This window comes from Oryzias latipes, chromosome 3 (genome assembly GCF_002234675.1).
Source record: "Oryzias latipes chromosome 3, ASM223467v1".
NCBI lineage: Eukaryota > Metazoa > Chordata > Actinopteri > Beloniformes > Adrianichthyidae > Oryzias > Oryzias latipes.
The window spans coordinates 20865967-20881467 of NC_019861.2; the positions used below are offsets into that span (position 1 = coordinate 20865967).

The following is a 15501-nucleotide window of genomic DNA, read 5'->3' on the forward strand; positions in this document are numbered from 1 at the left end:
GCCAGGGTCTTTGTTTCCCCACTTCAGTCATCAGCGTCATTTGAAATCAATTTAACGATTGTGTCGGAGACTGATTTGAATATGCAAATCATTGCATGGAGAGAAAAGGAGTAAGCAACATACAAAAAGAAAGAAAAGTGGGTTGGAAAAAGGTCTGGGAAGGAGGACCTGCTGAGAATTACTCCAACATTAAAGAGCAATAAGTTGTTAAGTGTTGTTCCAGCATGTGGCTGAAAACAAATGAGGGGAGAAAAAAAGCAGAGAAAAGCAAAGCAGCAGATGCTGGTGCGAATCAAGTCACGAGCCCTCCTAAAAACAAGGTTTCATAAGGAGAAAAAGGAAAACCCAGTGACAAGCTAGATAAGATTAGGTCAGAAAAAGGGCGTGAAAGAAACAGGAACCAAAAAAAAAAAAAAAAAGATTAGAAAAAAATAAATGATTAAATTCATGGGGAGTAACATGAAAAGAAAGATGGAGGAGAGCAGAGCAGGAGAGGGGGCTTGGAGTCATCACTGGAAGATTTTTATTGTCCGGACAGTGGAGGCACAGACAAAAGCACAGGGAAAATTCAATTAAGTATCATATGCAGTGACCTTATTGCCATGGTTACGGAGCAGTGGGAAATATTAATCAGGCCTGCACTTGCAACAAGGAGAAACGGGATGGTGGTCAGAGAGGGAAGACAGAAGGTGGTAACAGAGGGAGAGGGGATAATGACACAGCTTCTATATATTTTGTTTTTAAGTATTTTAACAAGCAAAGTTGCAACTGTTCATGTCTAACTTGGAAGTATTGCAGTATCAGTGGGATGCTGCCATTTCTGAGATTGGAATTTTCTTTGCTTTGCTGGCTTTACTTAAATCTTAGCTGGTGAACATTTGCCCTGAAATCACACACATACTTGAAGGGAATTCAGTTCTCTTCTCATTTCATGCAGGGGTTAACTCACTTTTCAGTTCCCAAAGATTTACTTTAGCTGCCGATCTGCATTTCAATGTGATTTTTTTTGTCTCAATGTCATTCTTTGGTTTGTTGACAAAGAAATAAAACTATCCCTGTATATCAACAATCCATCACACAGCCACAAATCTATTAATAACCCAACTTGCAAATGTTTGCCACACGAAAAATGAAATGTTTTCATCCATCATTGTGTTTTTTTTTCCCTGTTAGGGTACACTTAGACATGGTTCAAAATAAATCCACTAAAAAATAGTGCTAGCTTAATGTTAGAGTCACACGGAAGAAAATTATGACAATCATTTTCAATCATATTCCATTAAGATGTTCCTCTCAGTCACATTTTTCTGCACGCTGCAGAAGGGGAAAGTTAAAGATTGTTCTGTTTGATGAAGCTGTAGTGTGTTTGCTCGCTGTCTGCAGGGACTGTCTCGAAAACAATCTTTCTGAAACTCCCCCGCTGAGCAAAATGTTAAATAAACAAAGACGGGGATAAACAAAATCCCCCCCCATTTCAATGTCACTGAGAAGAAAGCCAACATTCTCACTCTGCAGTCGTGAACAGAAGGTGCCAACCAAAAAGAGATCTCTGCATTTAACTCTGGACAAATTAGGATCTTTCTCAAAAGAGTAAATTAAAATATGAGCTGTTGAGCAACGTGTGTAACGACCCTCCATCCTTGTATTTTCACATTAAACAAGGACAACAAATTACTGATATTATTTCATTTTGACCACAACGTTCTAAGTTTGTCCAGTGCAGGTAGGAGATTGTTTTGAGGAAGAACTAAAGGAACAACAAGGAATAAAATAAAATAAAGATTTCCTAAAAATTTGAAATTTTGTACTAAATCCACGTTGTCTGTTAGTTTGTCTCTCTAAGAAGCAATGGATAGAATAAGAGACAACCTGACCAGATTTTTCAGCACTACAACAATTTTTTGGAGCATTTTTCACCATTTTGTAGAAAAAAAAACAGTTTTTCCTTTAAAAACCTAAAATTTACCAGTAAAAAATAACTCTGCAGACTGTCCAATCATTCCAGGTAAATACCTATAGATTCTCTTGGTCTTGGGTCACTTTATGATGTTCAATACTTTGGTTCCCAAGTAATGTTTTTTAGTAAATTAAATCTTTGTCATACTACCTCTAGTTTCCTGTATGTAGGCCCTGCAATAACCCCAAATCTTGAAAAAATGAAAGGACTTCTCAAAGATAACACTAAGCGTACACAAGAATGCTCCAAAAAAGATGGGACTAGTTTAGCATTTAACCCTTTAACACTGGAGCTGTCGTCGGCGAAACCTGAATATCACACGCTCTTTGACATACCATAAACCTTAGATAATTTACATAATCACAGTGAATCTGCTAGTATTGGCACAGAGAAATGCAGCTTTTCATTCCAGTTTTACAAACGTAAAGTGTTGCATAACGGTCCAAAGCCTCTTTCTCCGCTAAAGAATCAGCTGATTTAAGTTGATTGTGTAAGCATTTCACTAGTAAGAAGTGTTGAATTTCAGCACAAGGCTGCTTTTCTTCATTTCTGTTATTTGCGTCATCAGTTGAAGAGTTACGGTAGACAATAGAATGTAAACGTTGGAGCTAACGCTCCGGTGTATAAGGGTTAATCCCGATCCTGAGTCTTCTGTCTGAAACTCCTTTGCAATTTTCAGTTGCACAGCCTGCAAAGGCCTATGGGTAAAACACAGATTGAGGTGTAACAGGAGAGGGCCTGAGCAGAGAGGCTGTTAAAGCTCCTGATGTGACCATGACCACTCCCAGAAACAATTTAATTCCAAAGCTTCAGCCATCTCCAGCTGATATACTCCTCCAAGGTCATTAACTGTGCCACAGAGGGTCATATGATTAATGAGTGACAGACCCTCCGGTGCAATAACGTGTATGAACGTGGCCCATTAATTAGACAGGGGGGCCAGAGAGAATGAATGGCCAGGGACAGCTTGGCCCCCTCACAACCCTGTCCTTCCCAGACCCAATTTTTCATTTTCATCTGCACAAACAGACACACACAACCACTCGTAAAATTCCCAAAATGCCATGCAGCCACCAAACCTGTAAGAAACAAAAAAACAAAAAAGGGATATTGTTATGTAAGCTCTATTAACAACCATTCAAAAACAGACAGAGCATATAATTTTTTACCAACATACATCAATGAGGATTGAAGAAGCAAGTTGTAAGCATAGTAGTGATCATGCATCTTTGCAACTAAAAAGGGTCCTAGCAGGGCTTAGAGGTGTTATCAGTCCAGGGCTCAGGTTGATCTGGGTATCAAGCAGCTGGATGTTGTGTAACTATGTTAAGCACTTTACTGAGGGCAATCTCCAAGAGGAAATGAAACATTCTGCCGCCACAGACTGGCTTTATTAGAAGACAACAAGTCCGGCTGTTCAGGATATACAGATCACACGATTTAATTGACGCTGACTGACTGTCAATGTACTCCTATAGACAGGAGAAACAAGAGTGTTTAACACTGCCCTAGTGTAAATAGTATTCATTTCTCAGTCTAATCCACTTAATGCAATTCCAATAAGTCCATTTCTTAGAGTGGTCTTGCTTATTTGAAACCTCACAGCCTTTCTTTTTTTATTTTCACCAGTGACAACAAATGTAATGGCTGCTAAGTACATTGGGCAATAATAAGCAAATGCTCTACATCCAGAGCGTGCATTTCAATTTTACCTTGAGGTCATAGCATTATGGCTACACCCCAGTGGGGTCATCAATCATAATACTTACATTTTGTGTAGTACCAATCAAGAGTGGGATTTTAACCACAAACATGGCCTAAAGACCTAAAAAAATGAGACGATGGATATTTACATTGCAACTTTAATCAGGTTTGACCCCTGAGCTGAGACCTATGCTTTATTGTGGTATTTTCCCCTCCAGAATACTAAGAAAGCATTGCAAACCGAGAAAACAGCGTGTTTGCTAACAGAAAAAACTAAAAAAGCAAAACAAAAATGCATAAAAAAATTAAATGTGGATTTCTAGGTCACAGGAGGAAAATCGAAGAAAAACAATTCATAAGGCTTGTTGGTAGTAACCATGAAGCTAAAAGGTAATGTTGACTCTTTAATGCTATATTTCTTTTTTGTAAATAAGCAGCTAAAAAAAAATGTTTAAATAAATAAATACCAGCTTTCTTCCATCTTAGAGAACCTCTTGACCCGTATGAATAAAGTATCTCTCTTGAGATTCGACACACATCTCTCAGCACAGATCTGAAAGCAGCCATCAATGTTGTTTGCGCTCTTGATATATTTTAATATTCAGATCATATCAAACATGTCCTCCTTCAATTATTGATCTATCTACGTGCAACACGACACATGCTGAGCTTTGGCGTGTGATTGCCGTGCTCCAGGCAGTTTACGGTCTCCCTTCTACTCGGGACGTTTGGGGCGGCCCTGGATGCTCCCTCTATGAAATGCCAGGGGATCTCCCTTTAGCATGTGACAAAACTTGCCACCGCAAACCTGTTTTTTGTATTACTGCAAAGCAGCACAACCTGAGAAGTTGTGTATTTATGAGAGTAAAGATTGCGTCATTTGTTACATTTTCAAAATATAACTGAAACAAAGCACTAAAGGTTTTAAATACTCAGCATTGCATCAGTCTAGCGTTAAGAATGAATATTAACAACAAATATCAGAGGAGAAACAAATGTGCTTTCTTTCTTTCTTGATGGAACTTGACTCAATACAAATGCTTCAAAAACTAAACAAGTGTGTTTTTCATCCTGTCCTTTGACCAAAGCATCTCCTGTGGTGGCTCATTTCCTTAGTGTGAGAGGTTTCCATCCTCCACGGCAGCCAGGCTTCAGGGGGTGAGGAGTACAGAATAAGAGATTGAGGGAAGGAGCAAAGTAGAGGAGAGTAGCCATGCTGGGAAAAAGGAAATCTTCCATAGCAGAAGCAGAGTGGCTAGAGGACATTTCACGCTAATGGCGGCCAGGCCAATCGAAACGACTGCAGCGCTGCATGATTTGAAGGTCAGAAGACAGAAGATTATATTCCAGTTGTGGCGGAGGAAGACTAGAGTAGTAAAATGGTGCCCCCCCCCCCCCTGAATTATTGCAGTACAAGACATTATCAGTCTAGTACCAAATCCCACAATCATTACTTGTGCACACAGAACACCACGAAACAAACAAGTCTGAGTCAGAAAATCAAAAGGACTTTTTCCTCTCAGAAGCATCCTAAACCGATCACCACAGCGCACCTGTCCTCTCTGTAAGGTGTAAGCATTCAACCTTTACAGAACATAATGAGAGACTACATTAATTATTGCATAATAGGGTTTGGAGCAATTTTAAAAATGAAACGGATTTGTAAAAACGGTGAATAAGTTTGGGGTATGCTCAAATTTTTTCACTGCCAAGTCAATTATCTTGTTTTTATCTGGATTTTCACTAGCACTACATATAAGAATACAACATGTGGTAATGTCGTTCAAAAAACAAACAGCATGAAGATTCTGAAACCCTTTTTAGAGCCCACAAAAGATGGTTTGAAAGCCAATCAAACTGAAAAAAAGACATTAAAAAAATATGCAAAATGTTCGATATGTTAAAAGCTTGTGAAAAAACATGGAAACATATGAGGCGTTCAGAAAATCAAACATATTTAATATGATCAGGACTATTAACTAAGCTACTGTATCTGTTGGCACCAGCTTCTCTTTCTGCACAATTTGGGTTCTGAAGATTGTGGTGGAGAAATAAATGATGCACAATGCAGAAACGACACGGTTTGTCTTCTTAAAAATGTTATTCTTCTCTCCTGTGTCAGTGAACACTAAATACCTGAGGGCGGCATCGAGTCCCTGCTGCTCCACAACAGTGACAGCAGAGAGCTGAGAATCTTATTGGAAGAGAACAGACGTCAGTCTCTGTGAAAAGCCAACAGAGCCATTATTTACATGCTAACAAAAGCCCCGTGACAGAAGATCTCTGAATATCAATTGCTCTCCTCCCATACAGTATTTTCTATTTCGGCTTTGTGATGTGGTATAACACAAACTTTGATCCACAATAAAAGACATGAATAGTTCGATATTTTTGGTCAATTTTATCTGAAAATGTAAAAGAACTCTCCAGGGAACCATGCAACGCAATTACCCCAATACTTGGTTTAAATAAAAAATATTTATAGTTTGTTTTCTGTAAACATCATTAAAAAAATGTAAAAGAACATCGAATCCTCCATGACTAAAAAATACAAAAAGTCTTATTAAGTGTTTCTAAAGCAGATTATTTTAAAGAACGAATGTAATAGTATAAATATTTTAAGATAGAAAAACCATTGAAGGAAGTTTTAAATGTACGGTTATTTCTTTACTCCAAAAAAAAACATTTAGTCACAGCGTAGAATCCATATTTTTTCTGAAGCACAATCTGAAAATCATTCATAAAAAAGCAATAAAAAGGTTTCTGTGAGAAATTACATCAGTAGAACGCAGCATGGAGACTAGCAGGCATTGGTGGTGATACACCCCCTCGCCCCCCACAGACTACTCTGCTTGTTCGACTCAAGAGGAGATAACGGGCAACCAGGGTAACCCAGTCAATCCCATGCATGTTTGAATGGCTGACCGTGTTAAGCTCTTAAAGCTGGCATTAATCTAGGATTGTAAGAGCAAAGCCAGGTTTGGCATGTTATCATGGCAGGGCCCAGCCCTCAGATGGCCTTCAGTTACCATGCAGAAGTACTGACTCACTCTAGTAGCCTCACATGTAGCCGAAACAGAACTAATATCTAATATCAATGATTATTAAAAGTGAATATGGAATAAATGAATAGGTGATCAACTGCTGCCTCAGTCTAGGAGTTGTACTGACATTTCTGTGATGTATTCTGTTGGTCAATTATTTAGGCCATTTTTATGCAATTAAGACAATCTGGTTTCTCCACTCAATTAGATTATGTTGATCTGGAATGTTTGGAATGAACTGCACTATAACAATTGTAATTAATTTCACTCAGTTCTTTTTTCTTTGTGGTTATGACTTTTGCCTTTTCAATTAACAGATTTTTATAAATGAATAGAAACATAAAGAGTAAACAAAAAACGAAAACAGAAATGTTTGATCTCAGGTTTATTTAATTGTATAAATAATTTTTTCAAATGAATAATCAACTTTCTCTTTCTGTTAAAAATGAATTGAGGTATCCTCAGATTTGTGGTTCACACAGAGTCTAAGTGACATCTCCAGCCATCTTCAACCTCACACTTGCTTTGCTCCCACTCTCCGAATCCATGTCAAACCTGAACAGAGCACACTACACAACCCAGTCCTCTTTTCTCTTCAGATGCACACAGAGTAGTTTAGGTCAACTCAGTACATAACTGTGCCAACGGAGAAAATATCAAAACATGGCAGCTCTTGACCGTGCCTTTGCAGAAGAAGCATCACTGGGTTCTGGCAAAATGCAACAACAAAAAATATCCATTAGCCAACTCGATGCCTGCAAGCACACAGTCAAATGGTTGCATGTGCATGCACACACTTGAACAAAGACATGCACACGCCAGTCTCGGGGAGCAGTCATGGGGCTTGGACTAAAGCTTAGGGGTAGAGCAAGGGCTTAGAAAAGTGTGTGTGCTCGCTGGCAGAGGGGGGATATTAGGGGCACTGTGCTGACTTATAAATCTTCCTCCTCAGAGAAGGACTGGAGTTATCATCTGGCAAATGAAAAAATACCAGAGAAGCTGTGGAGAAAAGAAAGGAAATGAAATGAGAGTGATGGGAGTGGCGTGAAAAGGTGGAGGTCAAACCCGTATTGTTGCAGACGTGTTTTGTTCCTCTTCTTACCTGAACACACTTTTCTTATCTGTTCGCATGCGCATTAAGAATTAGATTTATTTATGTTTTCACACTCTTTTGGTTCCTGTCTAGAGCTCAACAGCCGCTAACTGCATGGCTAATGTGCATTTCAAAAACAGAAAAGTCTGGGGCACTTGCAGGGAAACCTGCACTTCCTTTTTTAGGATCCATGTAGGAACTTGAATTTAGGTCAAAGGCTTCATTCATATTTTCTATCAGTACAGAAAGACATTAAAAACAAAATATTTATATTCAAGCTAATATCAATTTTATTGCATTAAATTGGTGCCTTTTTTGTGTGAAATAAAAAAGAAATGCTTAAAGGTGGTTCCTGGAAAATCTAAACTTCCTTCTTTAACTACATGTACTTTATCAAGTAATTGTGGTTTCATCAGATTCACCTTAATATGTCATCTCTTAGTTAATATTTTCTCATGCGAAGTTAACATACTGCTATGACAAAAATTTAAAATAAGTGTATATTGTGAAAGCATGGGCCATTTTAGCAAATTAAGTGCATGGATAATTCCTCAAACAGCTCGTAATTTCACTCCACAAATGAAAAAAAGAAAACTTAGAATGGTTGAAGTGTGAGGAATGGCTGTACATGGCATTTGTTTGTATACCTGCATGTGAGGGAGTTGGTCTAAAAGGGAGAGGGGAAAAAAAAAGAGACTCCAAAAGATTTCAGCCATGGAATAAATCACTGTCGCCACACAAACAAGCAGACAGCTGTGATGGATGGCTGAAATTTTTGTGTTTATGTCTTTAGTACTGCTGACAATTTGGCCATCCGGGCCTTTCTTTTTGCTGTGCTTCTGTGTGGCTAAAGGCATCTACATACTGACACATGCGCACACAAGGCTGTTTTTTTTTTCTCACCTGTTCCGAGGCTGCTTCTATGTACAAATATCTTCTGCTGTTCGTTTTTTTTTTTTTAAATAGAGTGCAACAAATTTTGTTTTACAGAAAGTAGATCTTGTTTTCTTAAAACAATTCCAAGATTTCTTTGCTTTTATATAATGCAACACTAAAGCTTAATAAACCAAACAATTTGCTACTTTTCCTAATTAGTTAAATAGCAAAATGTAGTAAATAGATTAATTTACTACACAATAAAGGTGCAACTCTTTTATTTAAATATGTGCACATCATATTGTGTGTGTACTTAAGAAATAAAAGTTTTATATATAGAGAGACCATGGCTTCTTTGCCCCATCTGCACACATCAAAAATGAAAACTCATTTACTTTATTTTTCTCCAAGTCACAATTCATTCCCAGTTGTGCTATCTGGACTAAGCAGAACCTGTACCTGTGTCACATATCTCACACACATATTGGCTGAAAAATACAGTGCGCCACTTGACATTTTTGCATTTTATGTGAAGTAACCATATAGTACGTGGTATTACAAGCATATCCAAACTCAGTGGCATACACACACCCACACACCTGTATCTATCCTCCCTCACACACAAGTAAAGAGTTTAGCCACTCCCTGCCAACCCTACCCTCCACCCCCACCCCCCATATTGTGTTTCGATCTGTTCTCACCTGGCAGGATCAAAAAGATCACACTTCCCACAAAACTTACAAAGGATCAATACTTCCCCCAGCAAATCAGAACAGTCACATTCTCAGTCCCAACTCCACACTAACTGAACACACAATCCTGAAGACTGAAAGAAAGAATAAGCAGGGCAAAAAAAAAGAAAAATACTGACCTTACTGCCTTTTTTTTTTCCTTTCTCCCCCTTATGTCCAATCCCCTGTTATTTCTTCAGCTGGTACTTGTCCCCTAAACCTTGAGTCTGTGTAAGTCATGCAGGAGCTTCCCCACCGCTCCTGCTCAGCCCTACGCCACTGTATTAGTCTGATTTCACACTCTGCAGCCTTGCCTCCCGTCCTGAAGGGGGACGGTGAGTGTGCTGCTTATTTAGAAGCCGACACACACTACCTGGGCTTGTAGGCAGCTGTTTAAAGCACGAGGTAACATTCAGGGTGCATAATACCCCTCGACACCCCCCACCCTTCTGCCCCCCACACCCACATATCCACACACACACACACACACATCTTTGCTCTTCTCTTGCTCACACACACATTCACGAGCTGGCTGCTTGACAAGATAGGCAACACACACATGTACACACGCGCAAACAGAGAGGAGTCAGGTGAAATATACACACACATGCAAACCGTCTGTCAGAGGTGCTCTACCTTGGCTGGGATGGGCTGGCCGCTCCGTTCTGTCTCCTTCTCTCTAAGTGTTTAGAAGACAATTTCAACAAGGGATTGCTCCCAATCTACTAGGGTGATCCACATGGATGAGTTATAATATGCTTGCCACTCTCTCCCTCCCACCCCCCAAACCCCCCTTTCTTTCTCTTCTTCTTCTTCTTCCGTTCCTTCTCTCTCATGACTTCCTTCATCTCTCACTCTTCTTCTTTTATGTTTGTCACAGATTTCAGTTGAGGAGGAGAACCTGGATTTTTTTTGATGATGTGCATATAAGGCCAAGATTGTCTCCATCAAGAAAGGTATTTTGTAAAATACATTTTTTAACTGCAAAGCTGTATTTTTTTACTCTAACATGCCATTTAAAATGTGGGGCAGGTAATCAGTTGTGCACCAACAAAAACAGTCATGCATCTGCCACGTGTATGAGTTTAGTGGAGGCAGGAGTAAGAGGTCACCTCCTGCCAGATTCCTGCCTTTGTGAAAGCAGGGTTCAAACATGAGTTCAAAATTAAAGGTTTGACTTTTATTTCTGGGATTAGCTTATCGTGATAAATGCAGCCTAATGATATAACTCCTCTCCCAGGTTGTCAAAATCTTAAAATAATATTTTGTAAAAAATTCTTCTTGCTGTTCTATCAATGTGTGTCATAGTGGATAAGTAGTAATAAGAAAAATGAATCAATGACAAAAATTCCAGTTTTCTTATTTTTTTTTTTTTAAATAAGGGAAGATTTTTACCGGAAAACTGTATTGAGGAGGAATTCCATCTACGTTAAATTAATAAAAATAGGAGCACATAGTGTTGCATCAAGACAACTTGGGCAGAGGGGTTAAATGTTTTTTTTAATATTTAGATTTAATAAATTTACTTTTTTGTAATTCAAAAAAGAATTTAAAATCTTTTGTAATTTAAACAAAATGACAAAAATATTATTAGGTACATGTATAATTTACCTAATAATAAATTAATAAGGACTTCCAAAAAAGCTAATAAAATAATACAAATGCATGAATATTTAAATATAATATTAATAAATATAAATGTACAATAAAATTGAAAGAAACTGGCAAAATGGTTGACTGCTCTTTAAAATATAATTTTTGGTGTGTTTTAAAGAGGCAGAAATTATGCAAACTAATTTAAATTAAAATAAAATAACAACACATTTTTTTAAATTGTTTTTTTTATTACAAAACCATAACTAGATATGAATATGAATACTGTTTATATATTTAATGAGAAGTTTGGGAAAGGAAATATATGAATAAAGGCTTGTAGGAGCGAGAGCTGGACTTACACATGGAAAATAAATGGCTGTGTAAGCTGGAACTGCCCTGCTGGTCAAAGGTTCCTGCAATACGCACCTTGGGGGGCGACCGGCGAGACAGGAGTCACGCCTGCAGAGCAGACCGTCAAGACTCTGTCAGCACTATCAGCCTTGTCTCTCCCCTCAGTCTTGGAGAGATATAAGGCAAAAATAGAAGCACAGCAACCAAGGAAGGCCGCTCATCTTTGGTGCTACGGCGTCTGCTCGGCACCTCACAACTTCCCACACTAAAACAGATCTAAACCAAAACAAACAAATGTTTGTTCAACCTGCTTCTGCCCCTTTCTAGAAAAGTTTCATTCTGTTCAGGTTGTCCTAAAACAGTTACTTGTTGGATGCTCTTATTCTGCACCTGCAGAAGGAAATGATGTGTCCCAAGACTCATTCTGACCATCTAATATCTACAAAGGGGACTTGAGTGGAAAATTGCTCAACTGGCATTGACAGTCTATCTCAATCATTTTAGTGCCGTCATTATGATAAGAGTATTTAATATTTTTATAAGTCTCATTGAGGAAAAAGGAAATGTCATTTCCTTGACTTAACTATTTTAAATTAAGAGCATCTGAGTGAATGACAAAGAGAGTCATAACTTATGAGTCAAAGAAAGATAGAGGAACCTCGAATCCTCTCAGACTAACCAGCACACAGTCAGTCTGCACCATTTCTGGGCCCTTGCCTGCCTCACCATGTTATAAGTCACAGGAGAAACAGATTATATAAAAAAAGGAATTCATATTCATGAGTGGTTTGGTTCAACTAAGCAGCCTTATTCCCACTGTCATGTGCTCTCCTTGACCTCTTCACCCCAAGTGACCAGTGAGACGTAAACCTGCCCTCTAGTTCTCTGCGAGTCAATCATATTCCAGATCTGCAACCATAAAACACCACTAAACACTTTGAGAGTTACTGTTTCTGTCTCTTTAGCTCTGTTTTTCAACTTTCAATTTTCCTGAATAGCATTATTATGTTTTATTAATATCTTTGAATTATTAGTCATTTCCATTTTAAAATGGAGTGCTTTAATTCACAATTGAAGTACTCATCAAGGCTGAGCAGTGAAATGAATGTGGAAGGATACATTATATTTGCAAAAATGCTAAGGGTGAATTAAAAATATATACCAATACTGAAATATTAACTTTCAATATCAAAAAGATAATTTTTCAAGGGACAAAAAAAAGCCTTTTCATTACTTCTGTGACTTTCTTTCTTTCTTTTCAAGTGAACTTCTCTGATTGTGGCTCTGTGGCAACTATGCAATTATCCTGTACTGAAAATTCTAATATTCACAATATCTAATATTGTGAATATTAGATATCAGCTACAAGAAAGGTCAGTATATGTTAACATGTATTAAGTCTGAAAACAAACAACAATAAAAAAAAATATTTAGGGTTAAAAATATAGATTTATTTTCAGTCAAAAAAAACAAAGCAATAAAGTATTCATAATAAAGTATTACAATAAATGTAAATTTTGAAAAAAAAAATACCTCCCACCTCCCTTTATTTTTTGTTACATGTTTTCTTTTTAACTTTTTTACAGTAGTAAACTTTAATTCCCACGATCAACCTTGAAAGCGTGACCTCGTGCCGTGTGGCAAGAGATAGCTGCAGCATGAAGACAGTGCGCCACTTATCATCAGGGGACGAGGTGGCTGTTTAATTTCACACCACCAGTGGCTAAAACCCCTGTTAGCGTGGGGTGCCACAATAGCAGCTACGCCGGGGGAGCAGATGTCCTCGTGAAGGGGTGTAAAGAGGGAGGAGGTTGTGTGGGGAGAAGGACAGGAGGAGGAAGGATGGTGTTGCTAGCATGCCTGTGTGCACGCGAGTGTTGTACTGTCGCTGTTTATTGTGCTCAGAGCACAGTCTGACCCTGTGTGCATGCCAAGCAAAGCAGCGCCTCCGTCTATCACAGCAGCAAAAACAGAACCCCGAAACGCACATACAATCAGGACTGGCGTTTGCTCGCAGCCGGCGATCGAGAGCAGCGGCACAGGGCTATGAGGAATGAACCAGGTAAAAACATCAGCACAGACATGGATATCTCTGTGGTGTCGCATGCGCAGGTATACATCGCAGATGCCAAATGCTCATAGAGCCCAATTGCTTTCTAGAGCTTTCTATTGTCTCCAGTGATGAACTTGAGCTCTGGTCTTCAACCTAGAGGTCTGTCTCATTTTGTGCCCCTGGCTCCCCTTCACAGCACCTCCCTAAAATCGGACGCACACACATGCACAGACAGGCATAATACACACCCTTCAACAGACGCCTGACATGACTGCAGGGTTGAACAGTGACCAGCGAATCACAGCACAGCTGAATATAAAACACAGTAATGAGTGCAGTAAGAAAATGGCTTCCTTCTAAAACATGGCTGCTTACTGATGGCCAGATGCAAGCAAAGGGAGAAAAAGGTCACCTCTCTCATCTTTTAGTAAATCCCCCTCCTTTCCCCCAATGCCAATGCAGTGCTGTTTCTTTTTTTTTTCCTTACAACCCCCCACTCACTTCTTCATCTTGCGCCTCCATCACTAACAGCTTGTTTTTCCGCCTCCTTGGTCATTCTCCTTTGCCTTTCTGTTTGTGGATGTATGCTTATTACTCAGGATACAAAAAGAAGGTGATGCTGGGAAAAGGCTGGCGGCTGATCAGAATGAAGGCTAAATTATAAAAGTGAAATCCAGTTTCTAAAAAAGCTCTCACTGATGGAAGGTATACAAGAAAGGGAAATAAAAATAACTGTAGGCCTACCCCCATTTCCTCTTTTGGCACAACTCAGCAGGAAAAGGAGCAGCTCCCACTTCTATTCCTCTCCAGCTTGGTTTCCAATCCTCTGTGCACTGCCGTCCAGTCACATCTATTCATTTTTCATCACTTACTCCCCCACTGTCATTTTTCTCAATTTTCTCCATCGGTTGGTTATGCATAGAACGTTCCAAATGCATTCTGACTGCTTGATTTCTATTTTCACAATATCAGACCATCAAGTTAAAGAATATAAATGTTTATTCAGCAGAGTAAGGAACGGCAGTGACTGGGTGCAGTGGCTCTTCAGGGAGAGAACCCATGCTAAATCAGTAAATCACTCCATCTGGAAGATGAACGGCATGTTTTGGAGTTCATTGCCTTTCGTTTCGGGCGAGTGGTTGGTGCTGCAGTGAGCCCAGCAGGCTAGGGCTGAGGTGTCTGCTGATGTGGATGGTTACAGAGGTATAATGAAGAGGCGACAGACCGGGGGCTTGCCCGTGTTCTGCTGGCCCTGTCCACCAGCTGTGAAAGAACCCGCTGACACACACTGCAATTAGCCTGTACAGGTTCGGAGGCGCCATACAAGTAAATATATGCTTTAATTCAAATGCTCAAAAGGAATACCGTGTTTGAAATCCTAATCATCATACACAGTCTTCTCCTTGGTGTAACTTTGTTTGAATGACATGTCTACATTTAGACCCAAAGCGGATGTTTCATTTAAAATCCTGCTTGGCTGTTTGGTTGTTCAAACTTAATTTAATTTATTTAAAGTGAAAACTTTTTTTTCCATTAAAGGGTGCAGCCCTTAGACATGTCACTGTTGTTTATTTACTTGAAGTGGAATGCTACTAAACGGTCATATCACATTTCTTAAACTCCGAAATTTAGGACTTTTGTTTTAAATTTCAGTAGAATTGTGTTGGCTGCTGGACTAACTTCGTCTCCCACTAATAGCCACTTAGATTAGACACTGAAAACAAAAGCTCATTGTTAAACACCTATGTGGCCAAGTATTAAATCAATAATATTAGCAAGTCTGTGTAAAATTTACAATCCCCCCACTCCTCTCACCTGCAGCTACAACTGGGATATGCAAGGTGCAACAATCAAATCATTTAATAGGGTTTATCAGAATGACAGGCAATTAGACTAGTTCTGACCACGAGTCAGCATGGTAAATGGAAGTCATTTGAATGGCTAGGGCCATACATGTTGAATGAAAGACAGTGAAACTTCTGGAGCTCTAATTTTGCTCCTGGACAAGCCTAAATTAAATCTCCCCAAAGTCCATTAAGCTAAACCGACCGAGGAAAGGCGTTTCACCACAGAAAAATGACTGTAAACTCAGGCAA

General features: G+C 39.1%; 1 long non-coding RNA gene across 1 annotated transcript in view; it reads right to left on the minus strand.

Moving 5' to 3' along the window:
* Positions 1-9781, minus strand: part of LOC111947148 — a 58390-nt gene extending 48609 nt beyond the window's left edge. Inside the window, exon 1 of the long non-coding RNA XR_002872968.1 lies at positions 9546-9781. This is a non-coding gene — a long non-coding RNA (uncharacterized LOC111947148). The remainder of the gene's footprint in view (positions 1-9545) is intronic.
* Between the last annotated feature and the right edge of the window lie 5720 nt (positions 9782-15501).